Source organism: Leptopilina heterotoma, unplaced genomic scaffold (genome assembly GCF_015476425.1).
Source record: "Leptopilina heterotoma isolate Lh14 unplaced genomic scaffold, ASM1547642v1 Lhet_121, whole genome shotgun sequence".
NCBI lineage: Eukaryota > Metazoa > Arthropoda > Insecta > Hymenoptera > Figitidae > Leptopilina > Leptopilina heterotoma.
The window spans coordinates 2,204,916-2,227,556 of NW_025110839.1; the positions used below are offsets into that span (position 1 = coordinate 2,204,916).

Genomic DNA, 22,641 nt, shown 5'->3' on the forward strand with positions numbered 1-22,641 from the left:
AGTAGATAGTGGAGCATCAGTTAATTTAATTAAAGAACAATTGATTGATGAAAACTGTAAAAAAGAAAGTAGTATAAAAACATTTAAAATGGGTAAGGACACTCACACAACCACGGAAATAGTAAATTTAACATTTCAAGAAAAAACACATGTATTTCTAATTGTTCCAAACGATTTTCCAATGCCAGAAGATGGAATAATTGGGTTACCGTTTTTACGAAATTACAATTTTAATCTTTGTAACAATAGTCTCACTCTAGATAAGATAACACACACTTTAGAAACTGACACGATTATTTTACCAGAAAATTCTATTCAACTAATTACTATAGAAATACATAAGAAACATGGGGATATAATTATAGAAGATTGCCCCTATGTACCTGATGGAATTTTTCGCATTCGCAATTCTGAAATAAAAGTACCTTTATGTAACCCAACAAACGAACCAATGCAAATTCGTAAAGAAGAAATCAAATACAAACACATAAAGACACTACCAGATAGAAGAGAAGTTATTCATGCATTAACAATAGAAGAGTTTAATAAACGACTTAAGTTATTAAAGGAGAATGTTAGGCTTGATCACATAGAAATGGAAAACAAAGAAGGAATAGAGAAAATAATCACAATGTATCACGACATTTTTGGACTTCCAGGAGATCCTTTACCTTGTACCAACCTTGCTTCACATCGAATAATATTAAAGGACAATATACCTGTAAATGAACGACAATATCGCGCACCAGAAGTACATCGCAATGAAGCAAATACTCAGGTAAATGATATGATAATGAAAAACATAATCTCTCATTCTAACACGCCGTACAATTCACCTTTGTGGATAGTACCAAAAAAGAAAGACGCATCAGGTATAACGAAATGGCGTGTGGTGATAGATTTCAGAAAACTTAATGACAAAACTGATTTAGATGCATATCCTTTACCGATAATCGAAGATATTATCGACCATTTGGGAAAAGCAAAGTATTTTTCAGCACTTGATTTGAGTTCTGGATTTCACCAAATCCCAATGGAAGAAGAGTCAAAAAAATATACAGGTTTTTCTACATCTGATGGACATTTTCATTTTAACAGAATGCCATTTGGACTTAAAAATGCACCCGCAACATTTCAACGAATGATTGATACAGCATTGAGAGGGCTCATCGGAAAAATTTGTTTTGCCTATCTCGACGATATCGTTGTATTCGGAAGAACATTACAAGAACACAATAAAAATTTAACTACATTGTTCGACAGATTAAGAGCAACTGGGTTGAAACTTCAACCAGACAAATGTGAATTCTTAAGGCCAGAATTAGAATATCTAGGACATCTAATTACATCAGAAGGAGTCAAACCAAACCCAAATAAAATAGAAGCAGTTCAAAACTTTAAACAACCAATGAATGAAAAACAAGTTAAATCATTTCTCGGTCTCTCAGGATACTACAGGAAGTTTATCATGAACTACTCAACAGTAGCTAAACCCTTAATAGAATTAACAAAGAAAGATCAACCATTCAATTGGACAAATCAATGTGAAGAAAGTTTCAATGCATTAAAGAAACTCTTATGTTCATCACCAGTATTACGATATCCAGATTATGAGAAAGAATTCACCTTAACCACAGACGCAAGTAATACAGGTATTGGTGCAGTGCTTTCTCAAGACGGACATCCCGTTTGTTATATTTCTAGAACATTAAATAAAGCGGAAACGAATTACAGCACTACAGAAAAAGAATTATTAGCAATTGTTTGGGGAGTAAAAAGATTACGGCAATATCTACTAGGAAAAAAATTCATTATTCAAACAGACCACCAAGCATTAAAATGGCTATTTAATGTTAAAGATCCATCATCAAGACTATTACGTTGGCGACTTAAATTAGAGGAATACGAATATGTCATCGAATATAAAAAAGGTAAAGAGAATCAAGCAGCAGACGCACTATCTAGATTACATCTGACAACACAAGAAATAGATCAAATATTAGATCAAGAATTCACAGGTGATCCAGATAAACTTGAAAATTTGAAGAAACTTTTAAACACAACCACTGACGATGCATTGTTGATAAATGATTACGAAATCTGGAAACAGACTACTCCAAATGACATTATCACAATCAAACCAAATGCGAATGGAAAACTTTGGACAGAAATTTACAAAGATATTCCACTAATTGAACCAAAAAGGAATTTTATCTGTTTAGAACAATACCATTTGTCAAATTGGATAAATAAATTACAATTATGTATCACACAACAATTAAATAAAGGATTTAAAACATTAAGATTTCACATATGCGATCCTCTATTCTCAACTTTAGAACAACAAGAAATAAAAACAATAATTAATTTTCTTCGACAAAGAATGAACATCACAGAAGAAGAGTTAAAAACAAATGTTTGTATTAGTATGACAAGAGAATTAACAATAGAAGAAAGGGATGCAATTATTCAAGAAGCACATGGAAATATTTCCACAGGACATTTTGGAGAACATAAAACAATAATAAAGGCAAGAGAAAAAGGGATATGGAAAGGAATGGAAGAAGATATTATTAAAGCAGTAAAAAGATGTAAAACTTGTCAAGAACAAAAATTGACCAGAATCAGAAGAAGAGAACCAGCAATAATCCCAGACACACCCTTAGAGCCAAACGACAAAATAGCTATGGATATATTTGGACCGTTACCAGTTACACAAGAAGGTAACGAATATATCTTATCAATTCAAGATGTTTTAACAAAATATTTGTTATTAATTCCTTTGAAAACTACAACAAGCGAATCTATTCTTACTGAACTACTAGATCATTATATCTACATATTCTCTTCACCAAAACACATTCTTACAGATCAAGGACGAAATTTTATTTCTGATTTAGTCGATAAGTTTGAACGATTATTCCGAATCAAACATATTAAAACTACAACATTTCACCCTCAAAGTAACGGTAGTCTAGAAAGAGCTCATGCAGTAGTTAAAGACCTGCTTAAAACAAGCATAGCAGACAATTGCACCAATTGGGATTTAAATTTAAAAATCATTTGTATGGCCTATAACACAACTCAACATGAAACCACAGGCTTCACACCGTTTGAACTAACTTTCGGAAGAAAAGCAAACTTACCATCTGCACTGGCTACAACCCCTTCTTTACATCAAGAAGATCTAATAAATCTATGGAAAAAAAGACACGAAAAATACATTCAAACAGCTAGAGATAACATTTTAAAATCAAAAGAAAAACATAAAAGAATACAAGATTCAAGAATAGTAATTCCACAAGAAATATATGTACCCGGAGATTTAGTGCTTATACATAATGACAATATTAGGAAAGGAAAGTTAGAACAAGAATGGTTCGGACCCGCAGTCATATTAGAAGCTCTACACAACGCAAATTATAGAATACAAATCAACAACAAAACATATCTAACACACGCTAACCGCTTAAAGCCATATTATCAATAAATAAAAAAAAAAAAAAAAAAAAAAAAAAAAAAAAAAAAAAAAAAAAAGAGAAGGTGAAAATACATACATTATATAAAAAAAAATATATTTTTCCATTTACAGAAAATGGATTTTATAAATAAAATCCTACTGATACTTCTCACCATCATCCCTAACATAACGACCATTACATTTACACCGCTAGCGGATACAACAATTTTCGCAGAAAATTTAGGAAAAGCCCAACTTTACCACGAAGTTTGGCATCTATTCTTTGCTATACAAACCGACAACATAGACACTCGTTATCAAGAAATTGAGAAAATATACACCGCTACATACAACATATGTTTAAGATGCACAGAACACTTCGAATTAAAATTACTTAAAGCTAGATTGGAAAGATTAAACGATCAAATAATACTGTTTAATGAAATAATAGGAAAAGTCAATAGAAACAAACGCGGTCTCTTTAATTTCGTCGGAACTGTATCAAAAACATTATTTGGATCATTAGACGAAAATGATCTATCATATGTCAATTCAGAATTAGATAAATTATACGACAACAATGCAAAACTCGCGAGCGCTATAAAAAACCAAACTAAAGTTATAAAAAGCATTCTAGAATCATCCTACAATCCCGAGATCTTATTAAGACATAGTAAAGAAAATATAGAGAAATTTAATCGTTTAACAGAAGGAGTAAATAATAACACAAAAAATATAATATTCTCTAATCAAATTACTATAGTAGCGATGCTTATTGACGAATTAAGTCAAGATGTTGGTTTGTTGATAAATTCTATTAATGATGGAAAGCACGGTATAGTGCATCCACAAATTTTAACACCATCATTACTAATAGAAGCATTAATAGAATTTGAAAATAAATATAACACCAAATTCAGTATACCATTAAATAAAAATATGTTTCAACATATTATAGATATGTCTGAAATAAGTATTGTTATTCATAGTCAAACCTTAATCTACTCGATTAAAGTTCCTATATTAGAGTCCGATGATTATTATATCCAACATTTAATCCCTATTCCTCAAAAGATTGGAGATCACTTTATTATTCCAGTTCCTAGAGAACAATATATCCTAATAAATTCCATTAAAACCTTTTATGTTCCTATATCCGAAAACGAAATAGAAAAATGTAAAAAAGCTGATAAAAGTTTTATTTGTTCGAGAAATCATCCTACATATATTTTATCGGACGTACAAACATGCGAAACACAAATCATTAAATCAAAAACAAAATCTATTGATATTAAAACTTGTGAAATGAGTGTGTTGAAAATTGATAAATATGTTTTTATTCAATTAAAGGACAAACAAGGATATATCTTTATACCACAATCTCCGATGAATTTACAAATTTTATGTAATTCTCAGAATAGTGAAAAATCAATTAGCTCCCCAACATTAATTACAACCCAAGAAAATTGCATCTTAAGCCTCGATGATTCAATAATAAAATTAAAGAAAAGTAATATAATAGTAAAATATAAAAAATATTTCAAAAATATAACTATTCCCTATTCTGAGAACGAGTTAAATATGTTAAAAGACCGAATAATACCGTTACAAAACCAAGTAGATTCAAATCAAATAACTAGTTTAGGAAAAACATTAAATGAAATAGAAAATACAATCAATAATATAAATTTGGAAAGAAGGACTAAATCTTGGAAGGAAACGGTTAATGAAACACTCAGTTATTTAGGATATATTTTTATAATATGTACCACTGTATTTATGTTATGTAAATGTGGATTTTTTAAAATTGTAAAAGATAATATCCCAAAAATTTGTATCCATTTGTTTTGTACAAAAAACGAAATTAAAAACGATATATCACCTCAATTAGTAACATATACACCCAGTACGTCCGAAGAAAGTAAATTAGATGACAAACCTATAAGATTCAGGAAATTATCAAAATAAACGTTTTCCAGGTGTAAAACATATCTAGCAAAGAGGGTGTAACGCACGTGTAAAACTTTTGTATTTGTAAACCCTTGAACTACTTATTTTTATGTCAATTTGGTAATTTTAGGAAAACAGCCGAAACTCTGTATTTAAGTAACCTAATTTATATTAAATAAGATAAGGTTTAGAATCAAGGGATTGAGTAACAATTGATGGGTTAAATACCAAGCTCACCCACCATCTAACAGCATTGTACCTAACACTATACCTACGAATAGACTGACTTTTGTTACGACAAAAGTCTGATCTTTAATCAATAAAAAAAAAACATAAGTTATTTAAGTTGTTTATTTATTTCACTTCGTGACATGCTGATATTCAGCATCATATTCGCTTTCATTCAACTTCCAATTCTGCATCGATTTCTCCATCGTTTTAGAAGAAATATAAAACTTTATAAAATAAAGTCAAACAGGCAAACGACGCTAAAGGAGAAATGTTTGTATTTTATATAAAAAAAAGATGGAATTTCATTTTTTAAAAATAGAAAATAAATCACTCTTGTTCAAAAATCGGACTGAATTGAAAAATATAAATAAGTTCAATGTTTAATTACCACTAAAAGTTTAACAGGGTTGCCACAAGTCAGGAAATTGAGGGAAAAGTAAGGGAAAGTAGAATTGGTCAGGGAAATCAGGGAAAAGTTAGGGATTTTTAGTAAAAGTACAGGAAAAAATTGAATTTTTAAAATTCATAAGAAAACTCTGAATTTTGGTGTTTTTTTGTTTGTCTCATAAACTATGAAATTACTACGAATTCTAATACAAAACCTTTAATTTTCTCTATTTCTGACAATACAATTTCTTTTTAAATAACTTAATATTTCAAGAACTGTCATAAAATTATGACTCATAAATTATTGAATGAATAATTTTACTTACTTAAATATTTCAAAATTAATTGAATTTCATTAGAAATTTTAAAGAACTTAAATTTAAACAATTGTAATAATTCACATTCTTTTGAAATTATAGTTAAATTTTTAAATATGTTTTTTATTAATTAAATTATTAATTAATTATTAGTTAAAAAGGCTTAAAAAAATTTAATTTTAGATTGTAGACATTCAATTATTTTCAAAAATTTTTATAAAATTCTTGGCAAAATTTCAATTATTTTCTTAAGGAACAATATTCATAGCAAGAATTCAATTATCTTTAAAAATAATAAAAATCTTTGCTAAAATTCTATTATTTCCAAAAGTAATAAAAATTTTTCTTAAAAAAAATTTTCATCAAGATTTCAATTATCTCAATAAATGTTAAAAATCCTTTCCAAAATTAAATTATTTAAAATTTTTTTAAAATTCTTTGCAAAATTCAATTATTTTGAAAAGTAATAAAATTTTTCTCAGAAATTCAATTACTTTCAAAATTTTCTTAAAAATTGTCGTCAACATTCCAATTATCTTGATAAATATCAAAATTGTTCTCAAATATTCAATTGTTTTCAAAAATTTTAATAAATTCTTTGCAGAATTCAATTATTTTCATAAATAATAAAAATTTCCCAGAATTTCAATTATTTACAAATTTTCTCGCAATAATTCAATTATTTTTATAAATAATAGAACTGTTCTCAGGAATTTAAATATTTTCATAAATAATATAACTCATCGCAGGATTTTAATTTTTGTTGAAACAATTTTAATCGAATTTCTTGAAAAATGTAATTATTCTTAAAATTTTTATTAAAATTCGTCAAAAAATTTCAAGTATTTAAAAATTTCTTGATAAAATTCTTTATAAGAATTTAATTTTAAGAAACATTCAATTATTTAATAAATTATTTATTTTTGAAATTTTCGTAGAATTTTCTAATAAAAATTGATTTAAAAAGGAATTTTTGTATAATCAATTTATTATTATTTATGAAAATAATTGAATTCTTGCAACGAATTTTATTACATTTTTTTTAAATAATTGAACTCTTTTGAGAAATTTTACTGTACTTTGAAAAATAATTGAATTTTTGCGAAACATTTTATTAGGATTTTTATAAATAATAAAATTTTTTTTGAAAAATTTTATCTTAATTTCACAGGAATTCATCTATTTATAAATTTTTTTTATAAATTTCTTTGCAATAATTCAACTATTTTCATAAATAATCAAATTTTTTTACTAAGATTCAATTATTTTCATGACTATTAAACTTATTGCTGAATTTCAATTATTTTTAATACAATTTTAATCGAATTCCTCGAATTCTTGAAATTTTTATTAAAATTCATCAAAAAAATTCAATTATTAAAAAATTTGTTGACAAAGTTCTTTATGAGAGTTGAATTTTGAGATACATTCAATTTTTCAATAAACTATTTATTTTCATATTTAAATATTTAAATTCTCCTAGAATTGTATAATAAAAATTGATTTAAAAATGAATTTCAGTTAAAATATTAGTTAATATATCATATTATTTATGAATATAATTGAATTCTTACAACGAATTTTTATTACATTTTTTTTAAAATAATTGAAATCCTGTGAAGAATTTTATTATTTATGTGAAAATAATTGAATTCTTGCAACGAATTTTGTTATACATTTTTTTGAAAATAATTAAATTCTTTTAATTAATTTGTTTAAAACAGCAGATTTTGAAAATATTTGAATTTCAGCGAAGAATTTTATTATTTGTGAAATGTAATTCAATTCTTGCAAAAAATTTTTGAAAATAATTACATTTTTTGAGGAATTCATTTAAAATTTATATATTTAATTGAAGAACTTCCGAGTACCTAATCAAAATTTCACGAAAAATTGAATTGCAATCAACTGAATTTGAAAATTCTCAAAGAACTTGTTTAAAAATTCTTAAAAATAATTGATTTAAAGAAAAATTTTAGTTAAACATTCTAAAAAATAATAATTGAATTGAAATTATGAAAATAGTTTTAGAAAATTTACAGTAACAATACTTTATAAAAATCTTAAGTTTCCTTTCCGTTAGCAAATTCTCTGCATTCATTTGTTTGTTTTGATAATTAATTTTTGTTGGTTATTGTCATTTTTTTTAATATCAAAAAAACCAAAAAAAACTCGTTTTATTCACTTCACAAAATTGACAAAAATTCCATTCCATATTTTTTATTTTCCTGACATTTTCCTGACTTTTTTCTAATTCTCATCAAAAATATTTACTTTTTTCTTATCCTTCTATTAAATTAAATTCCTGATACGAATTTTATTATTCACGAAAGAATTTAAAATATATTTTTGAAAAATAATTTAATTCTTGCGAAGAATTTTATAAAAATTTTTAAATAATTCATTTGAATTGAATTGATGAAAATTTTTATTATTCATGAAAAGAATTAAATTCTTGCGAGAATTTTCACAAACCATTTTTTAACTAATTGAATTCTGTTTGGAAATTTTATGAAAATAATAGATATTGAAAATCATTGAATTGCGAAAGGTTTTTAAAAATAATTAAATTTTACAAAGAATTCTATTAAAAAAATTGTCAATAATGGAATGTCTGTCGAAAATTTTATTAAATTTTTTAAAAAATAATTGAATTCCTAAAAAGCATTTTATTATTTATGAAAAAAGGTAATTGTATTCTTGCGAACGAATTATTAGAATTTTTAAAATAATGGAATTTTGAAGAAGAAATTTATTGCTTTTAAAAATAATTGAATTATTGTGATGAATATTGTTATTTATGAAAATAATTGAATTTTGAAAAGAATTTTATTAAAATACCTCAGAATAATTGAATTTTCGGGTTGAATTTCAAAGAGGTTTGACTTTTAAATCTTTAAAAATTTTAATGTCTATGGAAAAATAATAATAATTAAATATTTACTTGAATGAAAAAGCTTTTGAGTCGATTGAATGGTATTTGTTTTAAATACAGAAATCATTGAACGAAAGAAAAGAAATTCGGTAGGAATTCGCGATTCTTTGGCGCGACTGATAAAAGCAATTAAAACAATCTTCATATAATCGCGAGAAATGAACGTCGAAGTTAAAAATAGAATTTAAGCCGAAAATAATCTCTCGCTCTCTCTCGGATATGGAAGTTTGTGAATATAATCTCATCTACGATTATTATCAGAATTCGAAGGTGAACTCGCAATTATCATTGTCTTGTGTTAGTGGGGGTGAAATTGCCACCCTGTGGCGTGGGTCCGATGATAGAAGTATGGAGTTAGTTCATCGAGTTTACCGAGATGGTATTACGTCTTGTATGTTGGTAGGAGCGATTGGGGAAGTTCGACTGGCTTGCAGTCACGCGCTCAAAACTTTATACCGAATTCAAAACGAGGGATTCGATATTAAAGGAAGATTCAAGGATGTTGGACGTAACCCGCCGAGCCGCCCACAGTCGTATTGCTCCGCGTTCAATATTTCACTGAATCTACGGAGATAAAAATTTACTGCCAAACAAGTAATATCCCCGCGGAAAATTGTGTATACTTTTTGAATCAGAATTTCATGTTCAACTTTACTAAAAGTTTTAAGATCCTACCTGTATGGAAATGAGGAGATAGTATTCGAAATATCCCATTACTTTATTGCCTTATATTTCATTTAAAATAGATATCAATATTTTTCTAAACTATTAAAAATAAAGAAAGTTGAACCCCTAACTTTAAAGTAACGAAAAATAAAATAATATATTTTAGCTTTTAGCTAAAACTTAATTTTTAATCGTTCATTTCTTTTCTCTTATTATTCTGGTCGCATTTGGAACATTTATATCATATGGGATTCAGTGCGGTTTTCATGTAGCCAAAAATGTCAAATACTGCACTGAATCCAATCTTCAATCAATTTGATTAAAATAGTAGATATTTTCAAAAATCATACAATTGAGAAAAATCTTTGAAATTAATTGAAATTTTGCCAAGAATTTTATTAAAATTTTTAAAAATAATGAAAATTGGTTTTCTGAGAAGCGAATTCCATTACTTTTGAAAATAATTGAATTTCTGTGAAGATTTTTATTACTTTTGAAGATATTTGAATTCCGGTGATGAATATTATTATTTATGGAAATAATTAAATTTTGCAAAGAATTTTATTAATATTCTTGAAAATAATTGAATTTTGCAAGGAATTTTATTAATATTCATGAAAACAATAAAAATTTTGCAAAAAATTTTATAGCAATTCTAGAAAAATATTCAATTTTTCAAAGAATTTTATTAAAATTCTTGAAAATAATTTAATTTCTTAGAAAAATTTTGATATTTATCAAGATAATTGGAATCTTGACGAAAATTTTTAAAAATTGTCCCTGAAAACAATTGAATTTCTAGGAAGATTTGTGTTACTTTTATAAATATAATTGAATTCCTGTGATGATTATTAATTATTATTCATGAAAATAATTGAATTTTACAAAGAATTTTTTTTAAATTCTTGAAAATAATTTCATTTATGATAACAATTTTGATATTTATCAAGATAATTGGAATCATGACGAAAATTTAAAAAAATGTTCCTGAAAATAATTGAATTTCTAGGAAGATTTGTATTAGATACTTTTGAAAATAATTGAATTCCTGTGATGATTATTGATTATTATTCATGAAAATAATTGAATTTTACAAAAAAAATTTTTTAAATTCATGAAAATAATTGAATTTTGAAAAGGATTTTTGACATTTATTGAAATAATTGAAATCTTGATGAGAATTTTAAAAAAATTTGAAAGTAATTGAAATTTTGCCAATAATTTTATTATAATTCCTGAAAACAATTAAATTTCTGGGAAAAATTTTGATATGTATTGAGATATAATTGAAGTCTTAATAAGAATTTAAAAAAAAATTTTGAAAATAATTGAAATTCTGCGAAGATTTTTATTATTTATGAAAATAATCAAATGTTTGCGAAGAATTTTATCAAAAATTTGTTTAAAATTGAATTCTTTTGAAAATTTTTATTAAAATAGTAGGGTAGGGTGGGGCATTACTGTTCTTGTTTGGATTTTTGAGTCTATAAAATGTATATAAAAAAAAATAAAAAAATGAATAGAACCGTTTGAAAGCTTGACTTCTTAGCTACAATTTTGCCATGTATCATTTTGCTGTAACTCGATTCTGTTCCGAACTGCAGCGATTTTACGAAAAAAAAATTTTTTTGATGTCGAAAAAAACGAGGGGCGTAACTATTCTTGCAGCTATTAATGATATAATACTAAAAAAATATAAAAATTAATTTGTTAATTAGAGGATTTTTTTTTCCAATTTCTTACCATTCTAACCTAGAAACAAGCACACACAAAAAATACACTGTTTTGTAGTTTTCGCTGTCATCAGTGGAAGAATAGTTACGCCCCATCCGCCCATTTTTTTAAAAAAAGGCTTGTAAAATTTTTGAACAATAGAATATCAAAAATCCATTATGATATTCGTGTTCAGCACTAAATTTGACTTTAGAAATAATTTTTCCGATAATTTTTCCGACCGTTTGTCACTATTTACAATGGCAGACTAAATGAGTGAAAACAAGTAAGCGAGTATATCAAAATCACATTTGGGTACCTAACTCCAATGATAGATGGCGCCAGAAGCTCAAATGTGGCGTACAATGTTCATTTCACATGACAAGTATACAGTGTAAAAAAAAAACTTTAATCGGATGAATAGTTTTCTCTCCAGGACAAAGAATAGTTACGCCCCGCGAATAGTAATGCCCCACCCTACCCTAGATATTGAAAATCATTGAATCGAGGGAAATTGTTGAAAATAATTGAAATTTTGCGAAGAATTTCATTAAAAGATTTGAAAATAATCGAATTTTTGTGAAGAATTTTATTATGATAATTAACAAGTAATCGTGTTTATTTATTTGAATCAAATAATTTTTTTAATGTACCCAGTGTGCAAAGTTACAGAATAATTCTATAACTATTCTAGAACAAAAAGAACAAGTTCTGTAACTGGTTTCAAATTTATTACTTTTCTGTAATTGTTCTTAAAGGAATTAAATGAATTAAATTAACTTCTTAAAAATTTACGCATATGAAAATTAGAGATGAATTTAACTAAAAAAAATTCATATTTAATTTTCGATTTTAAAATCGTTGCGGACTTCAACCTCATCATTTAAAATAAGTAAATAACTATTTCATATTCTTGTATTTCTGTATTTAAATTCAAATCTGAAAGTTTTTAATTAATTAAAAGAAAAGAATGGACCAGAAAAATGGGTTTTATATATTTTAAAAATGATCCTTTCAAAAAAATATTTTATTAAAATCTTTTAATAATTGTAAAACACTATGCAGATGAACATGTATGTTTAATCTATGGAACAAATATTTTTGATTTAATTAATTTTACAAGAGAGAAGCTTATTTATTTGTTTTAAAAGAAGAAAATTAAATACAACTTTTTCCCGTGATTCATCAATGCGACTGGATTTTTATATAAATATATATATATATAAATTATAAATATACTTTTTACCACGACAAGTAGCATATAAATAAATTCAAAACAAGAGCGTAAAAGTTGTCTGTTTCAAGTTGACATTTTTACGACCAAAGTGTGCGTTTCTATTAAATTTTATGCGCTTACATTTTATCAAATAAAAACAGTTTTCTAATTTTACACATAATACTTCATTTTTATAAAATAACTAATTGCATAAAATGTTTTTTAAAAAAGTAATATACCTTGTTATGTGATGAGAATGTTACACAATGAGAAAGTAAAATGAAAATCTCGAGGAAAATTTAAATAAATTTTATAAAAAAATTAACATTCAAAATAATACATTTTGCTAATAAAAATCGTTATTTCCAGAGTGAATTTTAAAATATCCGTTGAAAATTATAGTATACTTTGAGTTTATACTTTGAGTTTAGTAAAATTGATTCTGAAATTAATAAAATTTGTAAAAAATTCCAAACAATTTGGATTTTTTCAATTCAATTACATTATTACATTATTAGGTATACGCAAATAATGAAATTCCTCGCTGAAATTCCAATATTTTCCAAATCTGCTATTTCAATCAAATTTTTCAAAAGAATTCAATTATTTTCATAAATAATAAAATTCTTCACAGAATTTCAATTATTTTTAATACAGTTTTAAGTAAATTCTTCGAGAAATATAATTATTTAAAAAATAAAAACTTAAAGTAATTTTTAAAAAAAATCAATTAAATTTTTTCAAAAAAATTAATTCTACAGAATTGTTAGTTAAAAGTATGAAAAATTTTAATTTTCAAAGATTTCAATTTGAAACCTTTTCAAAATTCAATTATTTCTAAAAATTCATGCTGTAATGTTTTTAATATTTAATTATTATCTAAAATTTTTACTGCAATTCATTTTTAAATCAATTTTTATTAGGAAATTCTACGAGAATTCAATTATTTAAATACAATAGTAAATACATAATTTATTGAATAATTGAATATTTCTCAAAATGGAATTCTCATAATAAGAACTTTATCAACAAATTTTAAATAATTGAATTTTTCGACGAATTTTATCAAAATTTTCAAGAATAATTGCATTTTTCGAGGAATTAGATAAAAATTGTATTAAAAATAATTGAAATTTTGCAACAAGTTTTATTATCCATGAAAATAATTGAATCTGTGTAAAAAATTTGATTATTTATGAAAATAATTGAATTATGCAAAGAAATTTATAAAAAATTTGTAAATATAGTTAAATTTCTGTGAAATTTTTATTATTTATGAAAATAATTTAATGTTTGCTTAGAATTTTATCAAATTTTTTTTTAAATAATTGAATTCTTAAAAAATTTTATTAAAATAGTAAATATTGAGAATAAAATCATTGAATTGAGAAAAGTTTTTAAAAATAATTGAATATTTGCAAAGAATTTTATTAAAATTTTTGAAAATAATTGAATTTTCGAGAAAATTTTTATTAATTTTAAAGATAATTGAAATTTGGACAAGGGTTTTTTTTTTAATTTTTGAACATAATTGAATTTTTGCGAAGAATTTTATTATTTTTGAAAATAATTGAATTTCTGCAATCATTTGTAATTTCTCCAAAATTAAATTTTTTCCAGTACTTTAATAAAAATCCCTGACTTTTCCCTGACTAATTTTACTCTCCCTGACTTTTCCCTAAATTTCCTGATTTCTCTGACCTGTGGCAAAAAAAAATGACCCTGAAAAAATTAAAATTTTTCCAAAGTTTGTGAAAAGTAAAAATTATTTTCTTCAATCATAAATAAAAATTTTTCTAACCTTCCAAAAATGACAGTTTTTATAAGTTTTTCTTCAAAATAAGGGGAAAAGGGGCATAAGTGTGTGATTTTACGTGTTTCAGGGGATTTTAATAATTTAATGGGAAAAAAAGGGAATTAGATAAAAAAGGGGAACAATACTTATTGTGATCCCTGTAATAATATAAGCCAATGTTTAATTTATAAAATTTTTCTAACTTTTACAGAACTAGGGGGGCATTCTAAAATTCTACATTACCAATTTAGGGGGAGGGGGGTCCAAAAATCTATCAAAATAAATTTAACGCAATGGTAACGAGGGGGTCCAAAATGTATCAAAAATTGGTAACGCAGTTTATGGACGACCCCTGGCTTGTATGAAATGAGAATATCGCACATTAAATTTGAACCATTATTACTGAGAAAAATAATTAAAAAATTATTAAAAATGAAATTAAAAAAAATAGATTGCCAGAGCATATTGAACGGGAATATACAGTGCATTATATGTCAAGCTGTTACTGGCAGGTACATTACGGATATACGTACACAATTTACCAGCTGAGTAATACACATCTGCCTCAAGTGTGATACAGTTTTACACTAACACAACTTGCACATAATCATTTTGCCATTAAAGATTAAAATCACTTTTTTCCGAAGTCCAAACAAAATTATACGATATTTAACTTATATAGCATATACAGTGCAGCTCTAATATCAGCCCCCTTCTTTGAAACACTGTAAATCCTTAAGGGTCGTAACTTTTTTAACGATTTCAAATTAGAACATACTTCTCTAGTGTTGTACATATCTACAAGTTCCTGATGTACTTAGAATTTTTACCTATTCTCCAAATTGGAATAAAGTTAAACATTGCGATTTGTTTTTAATTTTTTAATTTAAAAATTTCATTTTTCATAATATAATATGGAAAAAAATATTACATTAAATTAAAAATTGTAAAACTTATTTGGGAAAATGTTGATAAAAAAAGTAATTTAAATTCTGATTAGCGAAGACTATTCACGACTCGTCGTATTCGAATGTTGCATTTCAAGTTGGTTTCAATTAGAAGTTTTAATTCCTTACCGCCTCTCCTGCGGTTACTAAATGACGAGCGTGGAATTTCTATTAAAGTCGACAATACACTGCCATTATCTTTCAAGAGACAGGACGAGACGAAATTTATTTTAAATATTTTCCAGCAAAACGGTCGTTTTTAAAATGAATTTGGATTATTTGGACAATTTTCAATTCAATTTTGAATTGAAAGAGAGTTATATCAGGGACCACAGTAATGTTTTTATGCAATATTAGGTAGAACAGGGGATTTTCATTTTTTAAAAAAGAGAATTTTTTTGAAAAATAATTAAATTCTAGAGAAGAATTTTATTATGAAAATAAATTAAAATTTTGTAAATAATTTCTTTCTTCTGAAAAATTTCTTTAAATTTTTAAAAATAATGGAATTCTTTTTAATAATTTTAATTGAAAATGTTGAATTTTATGAAAATTTTTTTTAAATATTTGAATTCTCTCGAAAAATAATTGAAATAATTGAATTCTCGAGAAGAATTTTATTATGAAGAAATAATTAAATTTTATAAGGCAAATAATTGAATTTTTGCGAAGAATTTTAAAAAAATTTTGAAAATAATTTCTTTCTCTTGAAAAATTTCTTTCAATGTTTTTAAAGTAATGGAGTCTCTGTAATAACTTTAATTGACAATTTTGAAAGTAATTGAATTTTATGAAGAATTTATTTTAAATTTTAAATATTTTATCGTGTTTGTTAATAATTGTAATTAAACATTTATTTATTGAATTGTATTAAAATTTTTGTAGAAAATAATTAAATTCTTCTCAGAATTATATTATAATTTTTTAAAGTAATTGAATTCTTTCGAAAAAGTAAAAAAATTGAATTCTTGCGAAGAATTTTATTATGAAAATAATTGAATTTTATTATATGAAAAGTAATTGAATTTTATTATAAAACTAGGTAATTGATTTTTTGGGAAGAATGTTTAAAAAATTTTTTGTAAATAATTTCTTTCAATTTTATGAAAATAATGGAGTTTTTTTTTAATAATTTTAATGGAAAATTTTAAAAGTAATTAAATTCTATCAAGAATTTACTTCAAATTTTAAATATAATCCTCAAATAATTGTAATAATTTAACATTTATTTATTGAATTGTATTAAAATTTTTATAGAAAGTAATTAAATCCTTCTCAGAATTTTATTAAAACTTTTTTTAAATAATTGAATTCTTTCGAAAAAGTGAAAGAAGAAAAGAATTTTATTATGAAAATAATTGAATGTTTGCGAAGAATTTTTAAAAAATTTTTGAAAATTGTTTTTTTCAATTTTATAAAAATAATTGAGTTTTTTTTAATTTTAATTGAAAATTATATTTATTATAGATTTTTTAAATAATTAATTTTTTTATGAATTTTGTCGTTAAATTTTATGAAAATAATGTAGTTTTTAATTATTTTAATTGAAAATTTTGACAATAATTAAATTTTCCAAAGAATTTCTTTCAAGTTTCTAAAATAATTGTGTTTATTAACAATTGTAATTAAAAATTTGTTTAAATTTTTATGTTTATTTTTAAAAATAATTAAATTCTTATAACAAATGTTATCAAAATTTTTGAGAATAATTGAATTTTTCAGAAAATTTTTTTTACAATTTTAAAAATAATTGAATTTATCTTTCGAGAAATTGTATTAAAATTGTATTGAAATTTGAAAAAAATTGTATTCTTGAGAAAAATTTGATTTTTTATAAAAAAAAAATTGAAAAAAATAATAAGTCGAATTTAAAAAGTAAACTTCTTAAATTTTGAATCTGTTATTATTTTAAAATTTAAATTTAAAAATAAGTTAATATTTGAAAATAAAAAATACCTTAAGAAGGATGTCCAAAACATTTATCAATAGTTGATTTTCTTTTTTTCTAATATTCTGAATTTTAATATAAATCTTTGGGTGAAAAAATAACTATAATATACCCCGGTTGACATGACGGTATAGTGAATTTTACTTATTTTTGATGAAATCTTACTATATCCGAAGTAAATAAATAGCAGGGGCCCAACCCTGACTATGTTCCTGAGAATTTATTTATTATTTAAAAGAATTTTTGTTTTTGTGAATAATTTTTTTTATTTGACAATTTTGACACCATATTTAATAAGGAGAATAAACAAACTTTGCACAAAGAAGATTAAAAGAAAACACAAAAAAATTGTCTAGTAGAAGACAAAAACATTTATAACTCGCAGTTAAATTTACTCTCTCTCTCTCTCTCTCTCTCTAATTAAATGAAATGAAGATGATATTTATTTCACTGGCAAGTGTTTTTTTTTCTAAAACTAACCCGCAAAGGATACAGTGATGAATGCAAATGTTCTTGAATAAGTAATTTTTTTCTGAGTGAAGCTGTATTTTTTATCAGAGCGTCTGCGGTGAATTTTCTTTTTTTTTTTTGCACCACACGCATAAACACAAGTTTTGAAAACTAGTTCAATATATAATTCCGACAGTGATGGCTTTTTGCCATATATTTTCTGAATAAAACAAAAGTTCAACTGCATAAAATATAGAGTTGTTGGTTTGCAACAAAAAATTGTAACCACCGTAATGTTTACAGATATGAACGAAATTTCTGCAAGAAATAAAGGGACTGTATATATGTGGTATAGATATAAATGCATCCATAGGCAAACAACAAAGGGAAATGGTGAAATTTGAATTGCACTTTGGACTAACAAACCCGCATAAACTAGTCATTCGTAGTATCGAAATGCGACCATGCACACTCGAATGGTTACGCAGAATTTTGCATCCCAAGGGTAAAGAGAAATAGAGATAGAGAGAGAGAGAGAGAATGTTTCGTAAATAAAAAAAAAGTGACGGAACGTGAATTGAGGAGAAACATGGAAAAAAAATTTATTTCAGTTACTACTCAGGCGCGTGTATTCAAGCGATATTTTCGGCTCTACAAAGCGTTAACGGTCGCGTCCAATAATTTCAACGTGCTTCGTTAATTCCGTAAAACGGAAAGCCTGACATGGCAGGAGATGTCGTTCCGGTTTCCGGAGCGATAGGTACCTGCCTGCTTCTGTCTCTCCTCCCGGGAATCAATGGTAATTGCCGACCTATCGTTCGTCCTGCCAATCTAACATTTGCTCTTCTCGGTGAACAAAAAAAAAAAAAAAAAACACAAGATTTATACGATTCCTAGCTCCGATTAACGACCTCGATTTTTGGTCTTGATTCAACACATTTTTCCAATTTAATCTGATTTTACAAAAGCGAAAAATGTCAGTGGAAATGTTTCAACAATTTTATCACACCGCGAGAGTCAATTTTTTTTCCTTTTTGTTTTCTATAGGATTTTTTTGATTATTTGTTTATTTTTTAGATAAAATATATTATATATTGTTATTGCTTCATTTCATGCACGCACTCAAAAAAAAAAAAAAATGCATGAAGGCGACAAAACTTTATCTTTGGACATTCTATTATTTTAAGCAATACGTGAATATATTGAATCCCTCACACACGTGCCATCTAAATCGACAGTTTACAATTTAACATGTCCGAAAGTGCTAGTGCTCCATTTAAATTTAAAAGCCATAAAATCGATTGTGCTCAATTGACGTGAATGATAGAAACGCGTCTGACTCGTTTTTTTTTTTTTTTTTTTTAAACAATTGCGAAGCAAAAAATTTCTCTCTAACAGTAATAAAATGAATTATATTTTAAAGTAATTCAAATAGATTTAATTTACTACAGTCGGAAATTGGAATTAACACAATAGAAATTAATCTCATTTTACAGACAGAGAGAAATATTTGTTTGAAACAATAAACAAAGAAATCGTTTTTTCTAAATCATTTTTTGAATTAAAGATAAAATTTGTTTGAATTAAAAAAATTTTTGTTTACTTCAACAAAAAAATAATTTTCATATGTTTTGAATTAAATAAATTTTTTCATTATGTGGCATCTTTAATCCAAAGAAAAATTTCTTTAAAACAAAGAAGAAGATGTTGAGAAAAGTTAAAGAAATTATTTGTTTCTGTGTAGAATTTTAATAAAAATAATAAGAATAATAATTAATTAAAAATAATTACAATGAAACGAGAGAAAAAAAAAGTATTTAAGCTGATAAAAATAAAAGTTTATTTCTTTTAGTGAACAAAAAAAAGTAATGAAATAATTTTTATAATTCAGAGAAATTTTTCTTTGGTCTAACAAAGCAACAATTTCTTTGAAACAATGAAACATTTTTCTGGCTGTATATTTAACATTGTGGTATTATAATTATAATTTATTATAATCCTCAAAGTCTGAAGCAATTTTTTTCACATTTTTCATCAAAAACACGATTATTTAAAAAAAAAATTGTAATAAAATTCTCCAAAATATTAAATTTATTTAAGTAAAATTGAACGAAATTTTAATTTTTTAACAATTTTTCTCATAATTACTTTAGGAAATTCAATCATCCTGAAAGAATTAAAATTCAAAAACCTAGTTTTTTCAGAAGTTTCGAATCCAATTATTTAAAAATTCCAAAATTTTATTAAGTGAATATTAAATAAATAAATATTTAAATATTTAAATAAATAAGTAACTAAATTCAAAAAGAAAATTTTAATTTTTCAAAGAAGTAATCACAGTAAAAAGAAAGTCTAATTTTAAACATCAAAAGGTTCATTGTTTAAAAATTTTTACTAAGTATAACTCTACTAAAATTTAATTATTTTTTAGTATTTTTGATTAAAATTTTCCTCTAAATCAATTATTTTAAATAATTTGCAGAAGATTCTTTCAGATTTTAATTACTTACTCTCCCAATTTGAATTAGAAAAAATGTTTACTAATTTAAATTATAGTGACTGACTTTTTGTTTTTGAATTAATAAATTTTACTAATAAATAGTAATTTGTACTAATTTATCAGTAAAATTTACTAATTCAAAAGCAAAAAGTCAGTCACAAATTCACATTAGTAAACATTTTTACTAAATTTTAATAATTTGTTAAATAAATATTTAAATACTTACTTCTTATTTGTTTCTTCATGGGAAAAAAAATTTTAAAAACTTCAATTTGAAACCTTCTGAAGTATAATAATTTTTAAAAATTTCAATTCAAAAATTCAATTACTTTATATAGAACTTTAATTAAATTTAATCTATAAACTATAAGACAATTATTTTTAATAATTTTCGGAAAGTTCTTTGTGAATTTAATTATTTAAATACAAACATACAATTTTCCATAATAATTTTAACTGTCCATGTTTTTTTAAAAGTTACTGAGGTATATTTTCAAAAACTTATAATAAAGAAATTCTTTCAATTAATTTAAAAAAAAAATTTTTGTAAGGTAATAGTTTTTCAATATTGAAAAATTTACAAACAATTAAAATTTAATAAAATCTTTAAAAATAATTAAAATTTGCTTAAATTTTAAAAAATAATTGAATTTTTTAATAACATGCCTAAAAAATATGGAAATTTTAAAAATATTTAATTTTCTTTGTTCGAAAATAATTGAATTTTAAAAAGTTATGAAAAAACAATTTTAAGAATTTGTATATTGTAACACTTGAAAATTTTTCATTAAAATTTTTTAGAAATAAATTATTTTGAAAATTTGCAATTAAAATTCTTAAAAAAAAAATTGATTTTCAAAAATTTTAATAAAATACTTGAAAAAAACAATTATTTTCAATTAAATTTTACAAAATTTCAATTATTAAAAAATTCTTTAATTGTATACTTATCTTAATTCGAAAATTTAATTAGAAAAATTTGTCTATAGTTATTTTTCACACTATAAAAATCAAAATAAGTTGTATTTTAAACTGAAAATGTGGTATTTTGTTGCAATATTTGTAAGAAAAATCGAAAAAGTCGCAATTTTTAAAAATAAGTTGAAAAAAAGTCGCATTTTTTTAAAATAGTCAAAAAAGACAGCGTTGTCACAAAACACCGATTTTAAAATTCCATGACTTTTCCAGAAGATTTTTTAAAAAATTCCAGACCAGAAATAAGTTATTAATTTTAAATTGCAAAAATAATTAAATTAAAATTTACAAGATTATTTGTAATACTACGCTCCGAAGGAAGGTACCTTAGAAGCAAATCGCTTTAAGGTTATGTTTGTGTTATTTTTATCTCAATTAAAAGTGTTTGTTTAATTTCGTAAAACCAAATTTAATTTTTATTAATTATTTTAGTTGTAATGAAGATTTTAATATTAGTTGTTTATATTGAGAGTTAATCCCCTTTGTGTAATTTCATTCAGAAAATTCCAAACATAACCTACAGCTTTTTGCTTCTAATGTATCTTTTTTACCAGCGCATCACACTTATTTTAAAGTGAACGAAAAAATATAGAGAAAATGATAGGAATTTAAAATTTTAGTTTTGTTTAGAATTTTCAATGAATCGAGAATTTTAAACATTTTAATAACATTTTTGGGTATCTATAATACATTTAATTGTATTAATTTTAAAATTATGCAAAGGACATTGGCCAAAAGAGACTAAAATTTAGAAAAGCAAATTTAGAACTGTAAGCTCGAAATTTAAAATCAACAAGTTGTAGAATGTCAAAACTTGAAAACTTAAGATTTTTAAGATTCAAATACAAAAAATTGAATTTTTAGAACGAGACTCAAGACAGAGTGCACCATAGTATCTCCAACACAATCCACCAAAAAAATGTGACTCCAAAATGATGAGATGTAGAAACAAAGTTTTGTAAAAACCCACCAAAATATTTCCATTACAACCAAAAAAAAAAAAACATTCAATCGTACAATTTTATGGCAAACCACTAAATCGATTTCCTCAGTACACTTTTTGCCATAACTTTTCTCTTTTTAATTCCCTCGAAAGCATGTTAAAAAAAACTAACAATATTGTTGAATGTAATTCCCGGTAGCGAAGTTCC

General features: G+C 24.4%; 1 protein-coding gene across 2 annotated transcripts in view; it reads left to right on the forward strand.

Moving 5' to 3' along the window:
* Nucleotides 1-22,641, forward strand: part of LOC122511517 (prolyl 4-hydroxylase subunit alpha-1) — a 379,541-nt gene that overhangs the window by 268,206 nt on the left and 88,694 nt on the right. The gene's annotated exons all lie outside the window — the stretch shown is intronic.